Source organism: Bombyx mori, chromosome 26 (genome assembly GCF_030269925.1).
Source record: "Bombyx mori chromosome 26, ASM3026992v2".
Classification (NCBI taxonomy): domain Eukaryota; kingdom Metazoa; phylum Arthropoda; class Insecta; order Lepidoptera; family Bombycidae; genus Bombyx; species Bombyx mori.
The window spans coordinates 10,814,424-10,821,364 of NC_085132.1; the positions used below are offsets into that span (position 1 = coordinate 10,814,424).

The 6,941-nt window shown below is 37.8% G+C and overlaps 1 non-coding gene across 1 annotated transcript; it reads right to left on the minus strand.

Annotated features, from left to right (window-relative positions):
- Positions 1-3,165: 3,165 nt before the first annotated feature.
- Positions 3,166-3,284, minus strand: LOC119630658 (U6atac minor spliceosomal RNA). The gene has a single exon (XR_005246377.1). It is a non-coding gene; the product is annotated as a U6atac minor spliceosomal RNA (small nuclear RNA).
- Positions 3,285-6,941: the final 3,657 nt, after the last annotated feature.

A 6,941-nucleotide genomic window follows, 5' to 3' on the forward strand; every position in this document is an offset into this window, starting at 1 on the left:
CAATATATATTTTATGAGTATTCTGTTGTACATTGTTTGTGTACCAACAATCGACTGTCAATCTCTATTGTACCCGGTAATGGCTTCCATTTCCCTTTAATTGTGTGTTACATTCACGATGTGCGCGCGATCGAACCCTTAGATCGTCTTTGTAATTGAATTTTCGAACGTCTTACAATTGAATAAGTTCCTTATGTTGTAAAGCTAGCTATAAATTCTGTTGGCCGAGCTCAGCCAACACGAGACCAAGCAAGGCTACCAACGTAGACAATTAGTACTGGTCATATTATACGAGGGGAGCCCGCGCCTTTGTGCACAAAAAAAGTGAGAATTTTGGTCCAATGTTCGTACAAACGTACCATACGTTTCACGAATTGTTGACATATTGGAGCTGGCAATCGTTGACAATAGGGCTTAGTGCCTGTACTCTAATTAGATATTAGCAGAGCATCGGTACTTACGCTCGCTCATGTCTATTTCTGACAAAAAACAAAAATGGAAAGTGTGCAGCTTGGTACACATGAGAGAAGTGAAACTTCTTTTGCGGTGTGTAGTATAGTGGTCTTCTTAATTTTTCATCCTTAAATCAAATTTCTCTCGTAATAGAGAATGCTGTGTATAAGAAAAACGACCTAGCTTACTTTGTCCCTTCCCTCTCCCCACGGTCGAGTGGTTCGCGAGACGCTTTGTCTATTTTCTCACTCTCGCTCTTCCTAAATTGTATCTTTTCTCTCTAGCCGTAACGAATCTGTTGTGGGTTAAATTTTACTTTCAACGGGCTTAAAGAAGTTTCACTTCAAAAATATGAAGTTTTTTCTTGGTCTAGCTACACGTGTAAAGGCAAATTGCCGAGAGAAAATACGATTGATTAAATTAATCAAAGTTTTTGTAAATTTCTAGCATCCAGTCCAATTGAGATTTTGACCTGATATCTCAAAATAAATCGTGGTAGTTACGTTGCCTTTGGCGTTTGCCCACGTGGCGCTGACTACTACTTACCACCGGGTATAGCGTGTAATGGTTTCCAAGGATTAAAAAGTAATATTACATATATAGCTTAAGAAGTAAAAAAGCACGCTAAAACAGCAAAGCACACGATTATATAGCATATAATCAAAAATTTATTTATTCTTAATTGCATGCAAATTCATTGATTCGTGGCAAAATTTTAAAGTTAATTCGACGGTTTAGATCGTTGAAAAAACTTTAAAAAAATCATTTACATACAAGCATACTTACGTATACACCAAGCTAATAAAATCGTGTAAGCGAACATCGGGTTGAATCATAAAATTTACCATATTAAAATTTCATAATTGTAAAGAAAATGCATATTAATTAATTAAAAAAATACGGTTTCATGAACGCCTTAGGTAGAGCACTTCTCTGTGCTGGCATAAAACACGCCAGTAATTACAAAAATTACATGATTTTGTAAACATTTTAATTTAATTTTGGAATGAATTTCCTTATGGGACGATGCGGAGGGGAAAATACGTCCATAACATAAGATTTTTATTATTTATGTATAGTTCTAGTGTGAGTGCTATACAGTGTCTAATATATAGTACTGTTTCTTTGTATATTATTTTATTACATATATATTTTTTATAAATCATTGTGCATAAAATAAAGTTGATAACTTTGTAAAGTAGTTTTTATTTTATTTTTATCAATAAAAAAATCATAATAAAAAATGTATACCCGAATAATTATTTTCTTTATACCTCGAATAGAACTTAAAATTAATATCTTATACCTTTAAACGAGCAATTCTTGTATATATATATATGTGGGATCGCGGTGCACAATGAAATTAGCGAATTTGTTAAATTTTATTTAATCATCAGTTCACAAAAATATACGTCTTTTCTTATTTCGTCTTAATCAATCTGTCACTTATACTTCATGCACCATCTGTCATCTGTCAGGTCGGTGTGGCCAATGGTTACACCTAAATATTCCCACATATATATATATATTATACATATATAATCTGAATCTCAAAAAGGGCTCCAACGATTTTCATAAAATTTAGTATACAAGGGATTTCGGGGGCGATAAATCGATCTAGCTACGATTTATTTGCAGAAAATGTTGTTTTTTTCGTGTTTTCAATAATCAACTTTATCAATAATCAACTTTATGACTCTTCCCGACATCTATTGGCGACTAATAATACTATTTTTCATAATTGAGAGCAGCTAACTGCTTATTTCAGCAGATAGCGTTGTTAAAAATGCTCTTAAAAATGCCTAAACGATCTTGGAATATTTCATCATTTTATAAATATGTAATTCGTATTTAAATATAATTTCTAAAAAATACAATTTATCAAAAAAAAAAAAAATCATCGGTCATCGTCTAGTTTTTATAATAAGGACCTTGGTTCCTATCCGGTATCCCACGATACCACACATCTTTTTTTTCCCCACCTAAGCTGATAGCCTTGGGAGGCTATGTCCCGGCGAGTAGGTGAGCTCACGGGGCTCAAACTGGGAGTGTTGCTAACACTGGCCCTAGCAAGAGCAGTGCTTCGCAGAATCTACCACCGGATCAGAAACGCGACCCACCGAGAAACTCCGTGGGTTAATTCGCTCGTCGAGTCCTTCGTCACAAGCGACGGGTTCGTCGAGGACGGTGACCTGGAATTTCATCAAGACAGAGAGGACACTATAGCGAATCATGACGTCATATGACCTATGCTTACCTTGTGTTGCGAAAAAGGGATAGAATAAGTTTTCTAATTTTTTCTGGTTGTACTTCGGAGCCTTATCATCGAAATCGATTTATTTCTTCTATATATTTTGTTCTAACATAATGTGTGAAAATGAATGTCTATCTGTAATCTAGTTGCTTGGGCCACCTGATTCCGATAACACTTGGTCCGGCTGTTGCTGGAACTCCAGGTTAACTTCTGTCACAGCATCATCAGCGTACGACTAGGCTTCGCACAAACCTCTTCATCACAAAAAGCTGCCCGATGTGGAAATCGAACCCAGGTCCCTTGGCCCAGCAGCCATGAAAGACTTCACTAAGCCCATTGATTTTAATCAGCATGACAGCAGAACCGTTTTTGTAATAATAAGATTTTTATTTTTATTGCCTTTGTAGGTAGACGAGCATACGGCCCACCTGAAGGTAAGTAGTCACCGTTGCTCATGGACATCAGCAATGCTAGGGGCAGAGCCATGCCGCTGCCTACCATAATTAGTGCCTTAACCAAATTGTGTGTTCCATCCTTGTCAAGGTGAGTGCTAGCCGTCTCTCCTTTCAATAGACACGAGGAACATGAGTCGCGCTTAAAAGCTATTTCAATGTAAATTTTAAGCAGTTGAGTGGTGTTTTTTTAAGCTATTGCATAGATTTTATGGTGGGACTTGAACGCGGCTTGAGAGCGGAATGGTGAAATTCCGTAACGAAAAAAACCTTCCAGCCCTCACTCCGCCTACCATGTAGCTCGCGTTCAACACATTCACACGTTGCGCTTGTGTAGTGTTTAAAGTAAGAAGTCTAAACACCGATTTATGTGCTATCAAAATATGTGATATAATTTCGTGGGTAACACAACGATAGCGCGATTCAGCTTTTGCGTCAAGCGCCATCTATCGGCGACAAACGGAATTGTAAAATAGAAAATTATGTCACATTACAAAGCGTTGGGCGTGCCATTTTCTATCGCTTAGTCGAAGAATTTTATTACTACTCCTACTACTCATTCAGTGATTGGAGTGGCATTAAAAATAAACTAGCTAAACCGTTGATTCTGGACGAATGAGAGTTAGAACTAGCATCCAAAGGCGTGTCTCTATCCCATGTAGCGCCCTCTAGTGAGTGCGCGGTCAAAATGGAATACTCACAATGTAGCAGATTCATTGAAAGTTAGCCCTCTGAGTTTCTCGCCGGATCTTATTTTATTGTTGTTTTAATATTAAATTATTATTGTCGATTTATAATTGCATAAGTTGTTAAAAAATGCTATGCAATAGCTTTACCGCGGCAGTCTCCGAGTGCCACACGTGTTTTTTTTTCTATTGATTGTTTTTGCGATGAACAGATCTTCGAAGGAACGGGCGAACTCAAAGCCTCAGTCAGGGGGGGAAGGCTTGTTAACAACTACCCTAGCACCTTCGGGAGCAGCTAAATAGCTTAAAGGTAACTGCCTCACGAGTTTATCTATCACCGGATCGGAATCGCGGCTTACTAAAAGCCTAGTCCCAATGGCGTTCAAATAACAGTTTTAGTATTGAAACAGCGGCGTGCGATTCCTTTGCCGAAAATTTAAGTCTTTTTTTTTGTAAAAAGGATTTAGATCAGCCCTTAATTTATTATTTTATCCACACCTTTAATGCATAATTGTATTTGAATTTATAAAGTATGAAATATATTTATGTTTTATTTTGTGTAGAGAGAGGAGAGAATGTTTAAAATATAAACAAAAGAATTTTCTTCGGGGAATTTCGCAACGTACACAAAACGTTGAACTCTTGTGAAAATCAAACATTGCAAGATCGTTGTAAAGTCAAAGTTATATAAGAGTGTTTTTTATTGACCGACACGATAACGATAATTATATCGTCGATGCAAAGCTACCGATATCGGAACACTTGAAACTTTTTTTTTTCCTACATAAACTGATAGCCGTGAGAGGCTATTTCAGCTTTGCCCTAACATTTAGGTGATCTCACGGGGCTCAAACTGGAGTGGCCCACTGGCCTTAGCAAGGCTTCGCAGAATCTACCACCGGATCGGAAACGCGACCCACTGAGAAGATCCGGCGAGAAACTCAGTGGGCTGTGTCTATGGGTTAATTTGCTCGTCGAGTCCTTCGTCGCAAGCGACGGGTTCAGCGAGGACGGTGACTGGTGCTTGTGGTACCTAAAAGCGCCGTTAATGGATCGGGAGGATCCGTAATGACGTGTTTTGGGCGACATCGACAACCTTAAAACTATTTTTTACGACAAATATGCGTAAATTATGTGTGAAAATAAATAATATGAACCGTAGTTTGATTCGACAGCATATTTTCTTTTTGAGTCTACTTGATGGTGAGTGGTCACGACGTTAGCAATGCTAAGGACTTCTTCGCTTCTTACCAAGGACGCTTCTTACGAAAACTCGTGTCGTACCATTGGTTTATGCTGATGCACTGGTAACCAGTTTTTTTGTTGCTTAGGTGGGATGACGAGCTTACGGTTTACCTGAAGTTAAGTGGGTTTTTTTTTTGTCTTGCCTCGATAGGTGCACGATTTCACGGCCCACCTGGTGTTGAGTGGTAGCCGCAGCCCATGGACATCTATGTCGCCACCCATCTCGAGACATGAGAAGGTCTTCCGTTTAACTACGGCTACGCCGCCCTTCAAACCGAAGCGCATTACTGCTTCACAGCAGAAAGAGGCAGAGCAATGGTACCTACCCCTGCGGACTCACACCAGGTCCTACCACCAGTTATTACGCAAATTATAATTTTACGGGTTTAATTTTTATTACACGATGTTATTCCTCCACCGAGGAGGTAAATCGTGAACATTTGTTGAGTACGTATTTCATTAGAAAAATTGGTACCCGCCTGCGGGATTCGAACACCGGTGCATCGCTCAACACGTATGCACCGGACATCCTATCCTTTAGGCTAAGACGGATTATTTTTAATTTTTAAATTTTAATAGACGCAATCGAGCATTCGTCTTGTGTCGATGCTACTATTATAATAAAATTGTCGTATCGGTTAATGTAAAAACGATAAAACTACGGGATTGTTCTCAAAGGAACTCGTTATTGAAACATGCTCCTGCTCGTTTCCACTGATTGAAATTTTATAAAAAATATATATGCAAATTGTCTATAAAAAATATCTTATACCTTTAAACGAGCAATTCTTGTATATTTATATATATATAATCTGAATCTAGGAAACGGCTCCAATGATTTTCATAAAATTTAGTATACAGGGGATTTCGGGGGCGATAAATCGATTAAGCTACGATGTATTTTCAGAAAATGTTGTTTTATTCGTGTTTTCAATAATCAACTCTTCCCGACATCTATTGGCGAATAATAATACTATTTTTTCTTAATTGAGGGCAACTAACCGCCTTAAAGGCACAACAAGATGGCGAAAAAAAAAAAACAAGCATAGCTCGGTCATCGTCTAGTTGAATTTTAAAGGAGCACCCATACTAGCCAGCGCTTAATAAATCGTCTAATTATTTTTGAGCCTATCATCAACTTAAGCGTGGACTCATATTATTCTGAAAAGACTTTTATGCAAAACCGTTTGAAGTTTTTGATCGGTTCATTGTAAAAAATTGTTACATTCATAACAGTAATCCATTACACATTGGAACAAACTTTGAAATCATGTGTACTAAATCTTATTACGTCTTCAATGTTATATTATATGCTATATAGTATGTATTAGGGTTTATCAAAATCACGGACATGCTTAAAAGTTGTTTTACATTTTGAGCTTTTGTTAAAATTTCGAACCATCGGCACGAGTTTCTCTGTCCTTGATCCAGCTAACATTATTGAGCGATAGTGACTACCATCACAATAATATCGAATGAATAAATCCAGTATCACTTGCAGTGAGTCGGCTGTGAGTTCGTCATATTATCATGCCAAGAACAATAATTACATCTACCCGAAAAAAGCCTACAAAAACCGACCTTAATTATTCAGATAGGTCAATTGTCAAATTAACCTAATCCAAAATTGATTGTAGCCCCCCTCGTCCAGCCATAAAACGAGGAACCCGAATATTTGTATCAACATGTCGTTTCTCTGATCCGGTTTTACGATGGGAGGCTTAGGCCTTCAAATTCTCTTGAGCTGATAAGGATCGCGCCATCGTAAAGTCTCCAGCTGGGTCGAGAATTATCGCTAAGGCTAGATAAGTTTAGTGTCAATGGTTTTTTTTTTTAATTTTCGGTTAATGG